We start from the raw sequence: 16,387 nt of genomic DNA on the forward strand, positions 1-16,387 counted from the left end.
AGGCTCTACTCTCTACTATCTAGGTTATCTCACACCTCTCCCTCAAGCCTCTTGAGTCTTCCAACTTCCAAGCCTCTAGGCTCTCACACAAGCACTCTATAGTCTAGTCTCTAGTCTCTCTCCCTCAAGCCCCCCCCCCCTCTCTCTCTCTCTCTCTCTCTCTCTCTCTCTCTCTCTCTCATGGCCACTCTCTCATGGCCATTAAAGAAGAGATCTCCAAGGAGATCACAAAGGACCTGGAGGGAAAACTCGAAGCCAAGCAATCAGGATGGGTTGAGGTGGTGAAGAAGAACATCCGTAACGAAGTGAGGGAGGAGACTCAAAGGGAAGAACACCAACTCATTCACACCACCGTTGAGGAGGAGAAGATGAGGCATGCCCGCCGCCTCAACATTCGAGTCACAGGTATAGCCGAGACACCCGACTCCACTCCTAAGAAAGATGGACAGCTTCTATGCATGAAGCTCGGCTATAGGAAAGAGGACCCTCTCCCTTTCACCAAAGCATGGAGAGCCGGGAAAGACTCAACACGTAGGTGAGCCCTCATCCTACAGTTTGCAGGAGAGACAGAGAGGGTCAACTTCATGAGAAAGAGAGTGATTCTATGAGGATTACAGGGAGATCCCATCTATTTGGATGACGACCTTACAAGGATGCAGATAGAACACAAGAAAACATGCATGCCGAGAGTCCTACAGGCCCCGAAAGAGGGCAAGAGAGCATTCTATCGCGATGGACGTGTCATCATCGATGGCAAGGCCACCGATTAGCGCCACGCAGCCTATGGGACATTGGCTATGGAGGATCCAGATTCACAAATACGCATAGCAGTTTGGAACTGCAATGGAGCACTTTGGACACATCCTGGGAGGATGGAGGAGGTCATGGAGGGACGGGACATCATACTACTTACAGAGACGCACCAGAGCCCAAAGAGGGGTCTACCCAAAGTAGAGGGCTATCAGTGGGAGTTTACATACAGGGGGACCACACGGCAGAGCACATCGAGAGGATCGGGAGCTCCAGCGGTACTCTTCAAGCGAGAGCTACAGGCGTGCCTACAGGTGGTAGCACGTGACCAGGAGGCTAGATACATGTGGATTAGACTGCAGCTCTCAACAGACAGGGTGTTATACATTGCTCTATGCTACTTCTCTCCTAGAGGATCGAGATATGCCATGACAGCAGAGGATGAGAGTAGAGGGGAGGAGGAGGATACAGGGCCATTGGGAGTCATCATATGCAGCCCTTTCAGATGAGATCATACACTACTCCAACCTGGGGGAAGTCCTCCTTATGGGGGACTTCAATGCACGGACACAGAGCCGACAGTGCGACATTTATGATTCGAGCACCCCGAGGTGATGCACACACTAGTGATGGAGGACACGGGAGCCCGCAGGGTGTCAGCGGACATGGGACCGGATAACACCAGATATGGTCATCACTTACTTGAGCTGGGAGCGCGACCCCATCTCGTTATTTATAACGGGATAAGACAGTGGCAGGATTCAGGAGCACTGACATGCTTTCCACGATCCTGGAGAGGGGGGGGGTAGCACAGTGGACTACATCATGGGGTCCATGGAAACCACACCGGTAGTGACATCTTTCACCATCCCCCCCTGTCCTATTGGTGCGGATCACACATACCTCTTACTGTCACTGGCGAGCTCCACACCAGCACCCACATAGCCCACAATGGCATCGCATACAACTTTCTACTTCACCCACGACTTGGCAGACATATATGAGCATCATGTATATGACGGGCTATTCCAGATGGATCCCCTGTCACCTCTAGACACACTCACAACCCAGCTGTCATCTCTACTACATACGGCCGCCACCCGCAGCCTCCCCCATCATACACACATTGCACACACAAATAGATCTAGGAGCATGCCTTAGAATCGGTGGTATGATGATGAGTGCAGAGAGCTATACAGACACCTCCGTGCCCAAACAGCACTGGGGATCATTACAGAGAGGCGAGCCGACAGATGAGGATCCTCACACGCCGTAGAGGCGTGCATATGAGGAGGCACAATACTGGGATATATACCACCTACTCATGAGCAGAGATGCAGCCACCACTGCATGGCGCAAGAAGAGAGAGCCTCGCCCTCGTACCCCGATTGAGGATCCACACACATGGCACACATATGCAAAGAGCCTCTACCATATCCCTCAGCAGCCGCCCATACCACAGCCACAGGAATCCCGCCCTACCACCTCTACTTTCTTTACCGCCTCGATGGTATAGAAAGTTATGCGCCGGTTACAGCATGGGAGATCGGCTGACCACACAGGTATACAGAGTGAGCATCTTATTTATGCAGCTGACATACTGGGACCCCTTTGTTGCTCACCTCTTTAATAGGGCACTAGTGGAGGGCCTACCAGCTGAGTGGACTATGCACACCATCGTGCCTCTCCACAAAGCGGGAGACATGCTAGACCCCAGCAACTACAGGACTATCATGATTGGTCATACATTGGCCAAACTTTATGGTGCAGTGCTCGAGGCAGAGTTGAGCTCATATGCAGGGACTGCGAGCACCAAGGCAGGCTGGATTCCAACGAGCTTTCTCCACTATTGACCATATGTTCACTCTGAGATGTCTGATTGACCAGGCTAGGGCGCGGGAGAAGAGATTATACTACTACTTTGTGGATTTCCACAAAGCATTTGACACGGTGCCACGAGAGAGACTCTTCCAGCGCCTACAGTCATTGGGGATCCCATGAGAGATGGTTTGGGGCATCTATGCTTTATATGAGCAAGTCTTCAGGCGCATACGATGCCCCGGGGGGGTATCTGATGTTATTGCTAGCACCATAGGTGTGAAGCAAGGATGCCCACTCTCTCCTACACTATTTGGGCTATACATCGATGAGGTGGCTGACTTCATTGGTCACGGTGGTGGGGACGGGGTAGACATCTCAGGTACCACAGTCCACATTATGCTATATGCAGATAATATTATTCTGGTCTCTGAGTCGCAGATGGAACTACACCACCATCTCCATGCACTCGATGACTTCAGCACACAGAGGGGGCTTACAGTGAACCTTGGGAAAACCAAGGCTATGATTTTCCACACCTCATGGCCGGTTCGACCGACAGGCCATCTTCACACTAGCAAGAGGACAGGTAGAGGTGGTAGACTCATGTGTGTACCTGGGGATTACATTTACGACTCCGCCAGGAAGATTTACTATGGCACAGGCAGCCAGGGATAGACTCACACGAGGGTTTGCAGCTCTGGCCATGCTAGAGAGACAGTGTCACCAGGCACACTTCCAGGAGCCCCGCACGAAGGGGTGGTTGTGTGACACACTAGTCACCCCTGCTTTGATGTATGCTGCAGCAGTATGGGCACGTGAGCTCGCCACCTCCACATGGTCTCAGATAGAGAGGCCTCAGATTCTTATGCTCTCACGGATGATCCGCAGAGCAAACAATCCGTTCCACATGACATTGTCCGGACGGAGTTTGCTGCACCTCCTATGCTAGTAGAGGCCCTCTTCCAAATGATCTGCTTCATACAGAGGATCAGAGATATGCCATCAGATCGACTCTCACATAGAGCTTTTGAGGCGTCCAGGCAGCTCGCAGAGAGTGGAGATAGGAGATCATGGTATTCACACATGACACAGTGGCTCACTCAGCATGGTCTTGACATAGATCACCTCCCACCTTTCCAATATGATATACATGCACCAAACACATCCAGCTCTCTCACAATATGGGCACGTGAGCTCGCCAACTCCACATGGTCTCAGATAGAGAGGCCTCAGATTCTTATGCTCTCACGGATGATCCGCAGAGCAAACAATCCATCCCACATGACATTGTCTGGACGGAGTTTGCTGCACCTCCTATGCTAGTAGAGGCCCTCTTCCAGACGATCTGCTTCATACAGAGGATCAGAGATATGCCATCAGATTGACTCTCACATAGAGCTTTTGAGGCGTCCAGGCAACTCGCAGAGAGTGGAGATAGGAGATCATGGTATTCACACATGATACACAGTGGCTCACTCAGCATGGTCTTGACATAGATCACCTCCCACCTTTCCAATATGATATACATGCACCACACATCCACCTCTCTCACAATGAGAGGAACAGAGTCCTCCAGCAGGATTTATGGCAGCGATACACTCAAGAGACTTGGATTACACCCAGTCAGCCTCTAGCGATGAAGATGCTATACTATAGAGATCAGTTTATGCGTATCTCAGCGGATGGATTCATACAGACTTGGATACATGGATGTGTACATGCCTCACTGTGCCCGAGTGGTGATTGGCCAGCTCAGAGTGTCATCACACCAGCTTGAGATTGAGGCAGGTAGGGCAGCACGGATCCCCAGAGCAGAGAGGATATGCAGACTATGCTAGGAGGAGGTTGAGAGTGAGGAACATTATGTATGCAGATGCAGAGCATATAGTGTCATTAGAGAGAGATACACCACCATCTTCAGTGGACATCCCTCACTCCACCAGATCATGGAGTCCACAGACCAACGCAGATTTGGCCAGTTCTTGCTAGAGAGACAGCGCCACAGAGAGACACTGTTACGGACTCATACCACAAGGAGAGGTGGGCGACAGCTCCAACTCACTGATTTCTTCCAAAGATCTATCCTAGTGCCTATTCTGACACAGGAGGGGGTTACACTTCAGCGCGCTGCGGACCTCCGAGCCAGACGGAGCCCGGGAGCACCAGGCTACCAGACTCCCAGACTACGTCAGAGGGAGATCACAGAGATACGGGCTCGACATCAGCACCATATCTAGGAGCGGCTAGCTCACTTACACTCACACCCGGAGATCATGCTCCGAGGTATTTACTATTTTTGCCTCGCCATCGCCTATGTATCACATATTACACCCCCATTATGGTACTGGTTGGAGCTAGACAGATCTGCATTGCATTCTTGTATACCCTGCGCATATAGGTTGCATACTGAGCCTCTAGCAGTAGTGCTCCATCCATCACACCTCCCCACTAGCTCAGTACTTTCATAGTTTATTTCATGTTCATTTTGTCCTTTTTTTTCTGGACATCCAGAAGACATTGACAATTGTACATTGATTGTTTCATAGGTCCAGTTCGGCCTCTAGTAGACGTTAATACAGCTTTCTTTCCCCCCCTCTCTCTCTCTCTCTCTCTCCCCCCCTCTCTCAAGGCTCAAGGGTCAAGCCATCTTCAACCATGGCATCCTCCTCACGTGCCGGGGCTTCCCGTAGAAGGACAAAGGGATGGACATGGTGGGAGGAGGTTAACTACACCCCATCCGCTCATGGAGGCAGTTCTCGGCCATGGCATGCAAGCTTTGCCGTACCGGCGAACGGGTGGCGCCGACAAAGTGCGAGCCCACCCCAAATGCCACAGCCGTATCATTCTTCTTCAGCTCTGTCACGACCGTACCATTCAGAATTCAGCGTTGCCACGATCGTACCAACCTCAACTTCACATGTCATGGCCATACCAGTCTCCTACAGCGTTGCCACGCCGATTCCAACCTTTATCCAAATGGTACGCCTGTACCATTCACAAGCATATGCCCATTTCCTAGCAATGCCATGCTCGTACCATCTGCTTGTTGCCACGGCCGTGTCCTTCTGAAAACTATATATATGGGCCCACCCCTCTCATTTTCTCACTTTCTACTTTGAGCCTACCTAAACTCATGCCAAATTTTTTCTCAAGCTTTCTCTTTCTGTCCATCCTCCATCACCCATGGCCGAAACATCTGCCTCCTCCCTAGAGTTGCACAAGCACCCCATCCTCAGGAAGAACTGCCCAGCAGGGGGACGCTTCCAGAAGTATGGCCGACCACCTAACCCAATTGTCAATTCTGGGGCCCCCAACTTATGAAGCAAGTCATTGGTCACACAGTCCAGTCCCTTATGAAGAATAATCATAAGGTTGGGCATAAGCTTTTGTATTACACTGGGCCTTGCTATAGAGCTGTTGCTGCTAATCCAGCCATTGCAGCTCGCCTGGAGCAGCTTGGGCTCGGTGGGCTGCCCAATATGGAGCCTTAGGGACTCGACCTGTGTACAATTGTCTATACTTTACAGAGACATATGATACCAACCAAGCAATAGGTCAAGTGTTGGATATTGAAGGACAGTTGCACACAATACATCTCAGTGTTGACATGGTCTGAGAAGCCCTCCACCTCCCGTGAATGAAACAATCCTAGGTGTGGCTCACCAATGCCCCACAATTGTCTCGCAGCACTTTCAAGGGCAGCACCACCAAAGATGGAGTGGAATGGGGCAATATTACTCAAGAAGAGCCCGTGATGCCGGCTGGGGCAGTCTCCTTTTTATTGACAACACGGTGGACAGACTGCTTTAGCAGGTGTAGTCTCTCGACATTATCCAGAGTCCACCAAGGAATGCCTGTCAACTGGGCTGAATATTTGCATAAGGATATGCACATAGTATGTGCTAACCCCCAAGGCAAGCTCGCAGCTATTGCCACCCTCGTCACAAAAGTCTTCTACCACGCCGCTGGATGGGAGGAGCTCCCCAAGGCAGTGCAGCTCATAGGGCAAGATGCAGTAATCCTCTCCCAACTCTCTCCCATCAAAGCGCCATTACTTAGACCCCAAGGGGAAAGAGCACCTTCCCCCCAATCCATCTAGGGCCCCACCCCAGAAGAATAGGAAGCTCTAGAAGCCTAACGCAAGGCTGATGAGGAGGAGGCACAAAGGAAAACATTTTTGGAGCAGAACCTCTTTGAAACCCCACCACACGCAGGATCTTCACTGTACCCTCCTCATCACTTAGAAGCGGCCCCTCATCTCCTTCCTCATCCCACATTAATACTTTGGAAACCCTCCGCTAGGAAGTTTCATATCCTAGGAAGCATATGCTGAGAGCGTCCGCGCATCACATGGGGAAGTGCCAAACTTTGCCGAGGGCTTCTCTCACATGGCCTACAAGCTCATCACACAGATGACAAAGTGCATCTACCGCTAGTAGTAAATTGCTACATTGAATCATGAAGCCACAAGGACCATCCGAAGAAAAGTGCTAGATGAGGAGTTTTGGACAAAAGCACATAGCATCATCATAGTATTGAAACCCCTCTTTATCCTCTTGCGTGTCACGGATATGGAGGGGTCTACCATGGGAATACTCTATCATCTTTTCCACAAGATGAAGAGAGAGCTTGCAGCATGCACAGTCATCTCCAGAGCCAGGTGAGTACTAAATATTGAGTTGTAAATTGCAATGTCTATTTAATATTTAGTATTTATAAATTACTCTTCGAAGTTCGCAGTATGTACTTATGGTTGTTGACATTCACAGAGTGGATGAGATTATGTGCCTTGTAGAGAGGAGATGGGATTGGATGCGTCGTCCAATTCATGGTATGGCAGCACTATTGCATCCTCTCTACAAGAGTGCAGATCTTTTCATGGACACAGCGCTTCTATCCATGAGAGATCAGTACATGAGTCATGTACTGACCGATGAGCAACAGGTACACATTGATCGAGAGATGATAGGATACTCCAATAACCTTGGAGAATTCTATAGTCGCGGTGTTTCTATGCTGCCAGAGGTGTGTAAGACGTCTCTTAATTGGTGGGAGACACATGGATACCATCAGCCTCAACTAAAAACCCTTGCACTTCGGCTATTATCCCAGGTAATAATACAAAATAGCAAATACATATTGATTATTGATAAATTATTCGGCTTTGGAGTCTTTAAGGACCCAGGCTTTAAGATTTGTTATAACTAAGACTCGAATCTTCGTGGATTTAAGGATTGTTCCTCTGGAGCCTGTGAGAGGAACTGGAGTTCTTACTCTCTTATTCACACGAAGATCCGAACTTGCTTGAGCACAGCTCAACTAGAGAGGTTGGTGTTTTGCGAAGCCAACCTTCGACTAATTCGGAATCTTCAAAAGATGGATAGACCAAAACAGGTACGTGATTTACGACATACTGATGCACTTCAAAGTTCATGGTAAGCTTAAAGTGATTAGTCACTAATAACTACTAGTGAATACATGCTCCATAGGTTGATGTTGAGGAGTTCGAGCACCGCAGCCAGCAACATGCCGAGGAGAGAGACAGTACGTGATGAGCAGGAGGAGATATATAGACAGCTTCATAGAGAGCTCGAGACTATTGATAGACAAGTCACTCAAGCTCAGTCTAGAGCTCTCACTACCAACTCCCTTACTTCTTCATCTCAGCAGAGTCGTCCTTCCACCTCTAGAGGCACCAGGGTGTATACTCGTGGTGCAAATGCCAGTGGGAGAACCGCCAGAGTGATCAGTAGAGGTGGTCCAAAGCACCAAATGCAAACTCTTCCAGAGGAGATACCTCGGATCTCTACCATTGTTAAGGAGATACCTGGTGATGTGGAGGAGTGGGAGCCACTATATGATTCTGATGGGAATCTCCTCACAGATGGAGACTACTCATCATCCTCATCTTCGGGCTTGGATGATGATGAGTGAGGGCCGGCCATATGGCTATTGGCGTTTGTACTTTGTAGCATGTAGTATGTACTAGGATTTCAGCTTCAGCAGGACAGTCCTTCATGTTGTATGCAGTGCAGCTCATTTGACATTTATATAGCATACATGTTTGCATTTCAATTGGTTTTTGTGCATCTTCGTATACCAATGTTGCTAAATTATGAATGATTTATAATGTATTTTTTTTTATACATATTTTTTTTTTAAAGTGAACGTACTTAAAGTACTCATCTCGTTGCGTACTTTACGTACTCGTACGCATACCGTATCGTACCACACCGTACCTAAAGTACTTAACAACTATGTACATAGTACCTACAGCCACCCATAGACATAGTCTTTGAAGAACCCCATACATTTGAATGCACAATATATAGTACATTTCTGCTCACATTTCTATCATGTGAAAATACATGCTTTGTTTGCTTTCCAAATTGACATGCTTCACATACTTTTTGCATACCTTCAACTTTAAACGTAGGGAGCCCTCTCACAATTCTCCTTGGGTAATAAAATACTTCAAGAGGGGGGAAGGGGGGAGGGGGAGAGAGAAGGCGTTCCGGCCTCTATGTGGTGTCACATGTGTAAGCTCCATTTTCAGCATTTGTGGATTTTTTGTCCAGGTTTTATGTTTTATGCAAGGTGATGATGGATATGTGTTAAGGCTGTGGCCATGTTTAAATGTTTTAATATGCATTGATGGTATCAACAAGTGTGTCAAAGGCCCTAGTCCCTTGGGCACTGCGAGTTTCATTGGTATCAGAGCATATGCTTTCTTGGAAGTGGAGGCTTCCTTCTTTCAATAAGGAAGAGAAAAGATCTCAAGTGGGGACCACACTTACCATCACTGCTTTTAAGCATGGCCAGCCGCTTCATAGTCTATGAAGCAAGAGCATGAGCAATAGACACCTTAGTCTAAGGATTTATAAATTCACAAACTTTATCTTGGAAGTATGGAGTTGGCTTTATGTGCATACGTTTAGCACTCTTTTCATATGGATATTGTGGATTCTATTATCAAGCTTACAGGCAAGCTATATGGAGATATATCTCGGGATATCTTAAGGATATGGTGAGAAGATATTTCTTTTGGCTTCATGACCAACCTGGCAAAGTATACTTTGAGTCTACAAAGTTGGTGCTTTTGCTATTTCCTATGAAGTGTTTTTGACGTTCACTAACCCTTGTATAGCCATGCAAGGAGAAAGGTGGTCTTGTTTGCCTTGAGATGGTTTCAGGGAAACATTGTTTATAGCTCCCTTTATTTTGGATGCATTAGACTTATCGAACTCATGGTTCACATACCTTTTGTACTGTTCTCTTGTACTACGTGCGCTCTTGAAGATTGTTTCTACCATGTGTGGGTGGAACAATAGAGAGTAGATGGAAGGGAACATGGGCACTTCAGAGAGTAGTATCAAGCACAACAATAGAGAGCAGATGGAAGGGAACATGGGCACTTGAGATGGTAGTGTGAGTTGGTGGCCGAAATGCCTACAAACTATTTGTGGCCGAAATGTATGGATGGAACAATAGAGAGCAGATGGAAGGGAACATGGGCACTTGAGATGGTAGTGTGAGTTGGTGGCCGAAATGCCTACAACTATTTGTGGCCGAAATGCCTATAAACTATGTGTAGTAGAAATGCTTATGGAACACTAGGCTGTCTATGCCTGCGAGTGATTGTTTTATCTTGTTACTTGAGCCCACCTCTCATCCAAGGTGTGTGGTCAGAGTACCAACACGGAGTGCAAGTGGTAAAGTGGACATGATACCTGGTTGGCAAGGGACTTATGTGTACGCCAAGGGTTATGTGGATTGGCACATGTTTGTGTGCCTTGAGCTTGTTTGTTACTGGATTATACAGTGACATGGATCTTATGGATTATATCTATGGTTTCTCATTTGGCCAAAATGCCTATAAACTAGGAGAACCAAGATATACCTATGATATGAACTATGGAGAACCAGCTTTTCTATAACCATGGTTTGTAATCTAGAATGGCACTAGTTTGTGTGCATAGCACATGTTTCTGTGCGAGGCACTAGTTTCTTGTGCATGGCACTTATTTAAGTGTCTTAGCACCTAGTTGGTGATTTTTACTGGCATATGATTCGCTCATTGATATTGGTGGTTGAGACACAATGGCTCGTGTGCCTGTGTCTAGCATATCTTCCATGGAATTCTTGCCCATTTACTTGGGACATGATTATGATATCTTGACTTATGGGATTGTTTTGTCTCGCCTATTTATTTGGGACATGGATTCTTTCAGACTGTCGAAGCGAGGAGCTGGAGCTCCACTTCTGAAAAGGATAGGCAAGGGACGGTGACCTTGGTCAGGGATAACCGAGTGGTTGCCATGGAGTCCTCCCGAGGGGTGAAGGCCAGAAGAGGCCGCAGCTTGCCAAAGGAGAAATATGCCCAAGAACTGAAAACAACATGCCTGCTGAAAGTGGAAGGGTTGAGGTAAGAATGGAGAGCCGGAAGGGAGACGTGGGAGAGGGAAGAGGCTTAGGGGGAGAGGTGGTGCAGAGGAGAGAGAGAAAGCGGGGGAACTTGGGGGGGGGGGGGCGGGGGAGAAGGCGAACAGTAGGGGGAGGTTTCTCATAGCTCGCACTTATTCAGGCATTGGAATTACTTGGAATTGACCTTAAGCCGACCATGAGGAAGAATCCCAAGAGTTAAGACATTCCACCTGATCCAGCTGTAGTGGAATTCTGGAAGCGGAGGAATGCAGATAGGCTGTATAGAATGGTCACCAGCCTCCTGGACAAGGTCTTAAAGTTGATTCAGCTCACCAGTAAGATGGCAAACGTGTGGTAGATTCTGGCAGCTCACTATGAGATTGCCAAAAGGATCTACAGGCACGTTTTCAGATCAAGGAGGAATCAGTGGATGCTTTCTCACGGGGATGAAACTTGAAAACCCTTTGTAATGAGATGGCAGCAGTGGGGATAACACTAGCATCTGAAGAGCTGGCAAGCAGATGCATGAGATCATCTAACCGAAATTTCACTCTTCCAGTACTTTCACCCCAAGGACTTCAGACCAAAGCCTTTGTCTTTTGAGCAGTTAATTTTCCATGCACATGGAGGTCCCAGGCTCTACGTGTGCATAAAAGCCACTCCTTTATTGCATACTGTCAGAATGGTCAATAAGGCGATCCCAGCTCCCTCAGAGAGGAGAGTGTACGATGGCCATCCAAATGTGTCAGATAGTCTCTGCCGGTGGTGTACGAGCACCATCAATAGCCTTGCAACATGTGGCGCACCAAATGTGCCATGGGGTAATGCTAATAATGAGCTCCCAATGCTGACCTTCATTTATGGCCCCTAGACACCGCAGGCCTCGGAGTTGATATATGCCTTTGGGACTCTCCACATGCAAAGAAGATTAGGTGGTAGATCCTCCCCCTATTCACTTTCAGAGCAAAAAGAAAAGGACCCACAAATATCCGCACTGGCTTCTGCGGACCTGTCACCACAGTGAAGCAAAACTGGAGCATGGTCTGACTGGTGTGCCTGCAAGCATGCCCACCATGCCTCCCCTATTGCATGCCCCCTGATCTACATAGAAGCGGTCCAAGTGGGCCACCCTCAACCCCCGCTGATGTCTGACCGACCTGGAGAAACTCAGGCTCTGAGTAGGACGGCTGAACACAGGGTGTTGCCAAGCGTCCTGCCCACACAAGGAAAAGTGGAGCTCCTTCTGGGCTCATCACAGTAGCTGTGCTGCTGCCACTGGGTCTCAATCATGTTAAAGTATCCCCCCATGCACCAAAAATCTAGTGGTGGTAGGCCCTGGGGCATGTATATCTTGAACTCAGTGCTCTCTTACCCCATTGGGGGCATAATTGTTGAGGCGGCGGATACGGTCCTTCCCTACCGAAAGCACCACCCATGCCATGATGGTGCTGGAATCCACCACCTGCGGCATAGTCGCAAGGGAGGGGGGACGGTAACGGGGGACAGGGACAAGGACAGGGACGGGATGGGGGACGGCCATAAGTAGGGAACGGGGACAGGGGAGGGAACAGCACTCAAAAAATACTTTTTTTAAAAGTTTTTCTACTCTACACTTATTCTACTTTGGAAGTACATCAAAATGAGCACAAATTTACTCTAAAATGGTAAGCTTTTGAGTCATATTTACAAAATACGCCGATCAAAGAGTGAAGGCGTTGACGGTTGATTGTATTAATAATTAAGCAGATACAAAATGAGTCATGACTCAAGAGTCAGGACTAAACCTTAAGGAGGCAAAATACACGAAAGGACTCAAATGAGTCAATGACAAAAAGTGCTAAAGCCTAGAGGCTAGAGGCTAGAGGCTAGAGGCTAGAGCTAAGTAGTAAGGCCCATGAATCATGATCTATGAATGATCATCCACGTGAAGTGAGCATCAAGCTCATCCTCACGGATCTGCCTTCTTGGTCACACTCTTGCAAAGCATTCGCAAGTTCGCGCTGACGAAGACAAGATCATTGGCACGCTCTGCGGATGGCCTGCTATAGCTCTGGTTCATCCAAACCAAATTCCTCCCACCATAGAGCAGCACCCACTTTGGAGCGGTCGATCTGTGCATCATGACAGCCATAGGAGCCATGAAATGACCTGCACATGGAAAGTTGGTCCCTAATCTTGCGGCTAACCCATGCATCAGGCACAAGACGATCCAAGATGATCCTCCATCCAGCGCTCACCTCTTGGTCGCTTTCCTACTTGTTGCCTTGGAATTCTGGGTCCACCACATAAGCTGTTGCATGCAATGGAGAGTAGTAGGAATTCCACCTTCCTAGACACAAGGCATGGATCTCCTCGTATTTGTCTTCGTCAAGCATGAAATCTTTCAAATTCTCTATCATGCGATCCGTGGCCTCGTAGACCTTGCCTATGCAAGGTTGCATAGCATCTACAATCCTCAATAGGTGGACTATGGGCCTCACCATTACATTCGTGGTCTTCACACGCTCCCACCAAGAGGCGTCATCCGCCCGTAATGTACACTCTTGGCTAGTATTTGTACGGGACTCTTGCATGTCGACAAACTCATCGCCCCCTCAAAGCACCGCTACAATCCTTCAACCGGCCCAACATGAGGAAGTTGTAAGTAAACCGGGTGTCGGAATATTTGAGGAGAGAGAAAGAGGACCTCTTGTTGAATGCATGCCGAAGTCTTTGGTGGTTGAGGACAAAGGAGACCATGGTGTTGGTCTCCTCAATAATTGGGATGATCCATGGCAATGCCCCTATGTCCTTGAGGAGGTTGTTTAGGCAATGAGCCATACAAAAGGACACCGTGACATATCCATACATACCTTGGAGGATAGCTCCCACCGCCCTATTGGAAGGCTCCCCATCCGCAACAAAGCCCACTGCATGCTCGGGGCAATTATCTCCATGGTGGTAGCCCACTCCGCCACAAGCACATCCGCGCTCTTCTCGGTGCCGGATACATCATGAGATGAGATAAAGTACATCTCTCCGCGGGAATATGCAACCATGCCATGAATACTCCTCTTGCGGGTGTCTCTCCATCCATCCACAATGACGGAGACACCATTCCTCTCCCATTGCCGCTTTGTGTTGTTGGCCGCTTGCTCTACAATGCGCTTCTTCTTCTCGAGCAATGTAGTGCGCAATGTCTCGGATGAGGGGGGCGTATAGGTTGAGCCATACTCCCCAATCTTCTTAACCATGACCTTGAGGTATTCTGACCTATTCAAGAAAGCAATTTACTAATGAGAAGATAGGATGATGAAAAATATAACTTGCAAGCCCTTCCCTGAGGCCGACTTTTGGTACATGGGTGGGGATTTTAACATGATAGAGTCAACAGAGGATACACTCGGAGGAGGCATGCCTACAGTTACAGAATCAGAGTACTCCGCTTGGGACGAGTTGATCCTAGCACTTAGGGGACAGGACCCTTGACGCAGCCTTGGGAGTCTTCGCTTCTGGAGGTCTAATAGCAGCAACACGGACCCGAATCTTTCTTCACTTGATAGATTTTATGTGGATGAGTGGGCTTGCAATCGCGGGGGCATGATTGGTGTCTTGGCAGGCACTACTTTCTCAGATCATGCTCCCATTATTTTGTCCTTGGAGGATCCCTAGAGGTAGGACAAGTACTTGAGCACTAGGATTTCGGGCAGCCTCATCGAGGACTCTGAGATCTGCACCATGATAGAACAAATATGGGATGGACTAGATTTTCACTCAGGTTCTCCCGCACACACCTTGGATGCTGGCCTTGGTAGGATCAGCGTTTATTGCGAGAGGCTGCACAGAGCAGATTGGCAGGATTTCGTGAGCTGGAGAGGGGCATTCGGCGGGGCTTTGCTTCTCTCCAACGATTTCAGCAAAGTTCCCCAAATAGCCCATGGATTGAGAGTCAGCTCGCTCCAGCTTGTACAAAGCTCAAATCCATAGAGGAGAGGAGGATGGAGTATAGATATCATGCCAAAGCTTCCTTCTGGACCTAGGCCGGAGATATAGTTAGTCAAGATTTCTTTGAGATTGCCGGCCCCCGCAGGCGGAGAGATGGTTTTCGTAGGCTGCGAGGCCAGGATTATGGAGCTATCATTTCCCAAACACACCCCCCCCCCTCGTGAGAGCCATTGCCACGGATTTTTTAGATCCCTCCTCACGGGTGCCCCATTATCAGCACAGGTGGTGGATGCACGAGAGAGGGTCTAGCGACACACCAGAGAGGTGGTTCCCCCTGCTCTCCAAACCTTCTTATTGACTCCCTTCGCAGCAGAGGAGCTTGCGGAGGCCTTAACGGCTCTTCCTAGGGGGCAAATGCCCGAGGGCGGATGTTCACCACTAGGATCTCATGGTCGAGCAGCCTTCAATCAGATTGTGATCACAAGTGCCATGCCAAAGAGGCTCTCAGAGGGTCTGATCCACTTGATTCCTAACGAGAGTCGTACCAGATTGGACATTTGGCCGTGAAGACCCATCACCCTCCTTGGGACCACCTACAAGATTTTAGCCAAGGCCATCAGCCAAAGACTTCGACCCTTCCTCCCAGACGTGATTCATGACACTCACACGGGCTTTGTTCAAGATCGAAGCGTTCTGGAAACATCTTCACTTTTTGGGAGGTGACAACTTCGACTAGGATGCAGCAGCAAGATCTCATTGTGCCCCTCTTGAATTTCGAGAAAGCCTATGATAGAGTTGACTAGGGCTTTTTGGAGGGCACAATGTACAGGATGGCTTTCCCAGAGGAGGGGATCCGTGGTGTTTCTCGACTCTACTTGGTCTCTCACAGTCAGGTTCTCATTCAGGAAGCCAGAGGTGACAGATTTCCCTTTTCTCGCTCGATGCGGCGGGGCTGCCCACTTGCACCCTATCTCTTTCTATTTGTCATCGAGGCCATGAGCAGTTTTCTCTCAGCTCAGGAGAGTGAGCTCCAAGGATTGTGTCTCCCCATCCGTACCCAAGAGGAGATGCTAGACTTCAAGTTTGCATATGACACAGCATCATACTTATCCGGAGATGTGGGGAATCTTTAGAGATTTGCAGAGGCAATAGAGATCTTCTGTCGCATTAGGAGCATAGATCAACTGGCACAAGTCGTGTGGTTTCTAGGTAAGCTCTCCACCCACCCCGATTTGGCAACAAGTTGAGGCTTTTCCGTGGATTCTGAGGGGCACTCCAGTCCACTATCTTGGATGCCAGGTGGACATCGATATCTCCCCTAAGCAGCAACTACTCCCTCTTCTTCTGAGCATTCGGAAGAAGCTTTTGTATTGGAGTTCTATGAGGCTTTCCTTAGCCGGTTGAGTGGTGGTGGTGAACCAGGCTCTTGCCACCATGTGGTACATTACTTCTTGCTAGGCCTTCTCCC

General features: G+C 48.6%; 1 protein-coding gene across 12 annotated transcripts in view; it reads right to left on the bottom strand.

Moving 5' to 3' along the window:
• The window catches only part of LOC147640096 (B3 domain-containing transcription repressor VAL2-like), a 119,638-nt gene that overhangs the window by 51,877 nt on the left and 51,374 nt on the right, over positions 1–16,387 (bottom strand). The window lies entirely within an intron of this gene.

This window comes from Cibotium barometz, chromosome 3 (assembly GCF_041138505.1).
Source record: "Cibotium barometz isolate CiBa-2024 chromosome 3, ASM4113850v1, whole genome shotgun sequence".
NCBI lineage: Eukaryota > Viridiplantae > Streptophyta > Polypodiopsida > Cyatheales > Cibotiaceae > Cibotium > Cibotium barometz.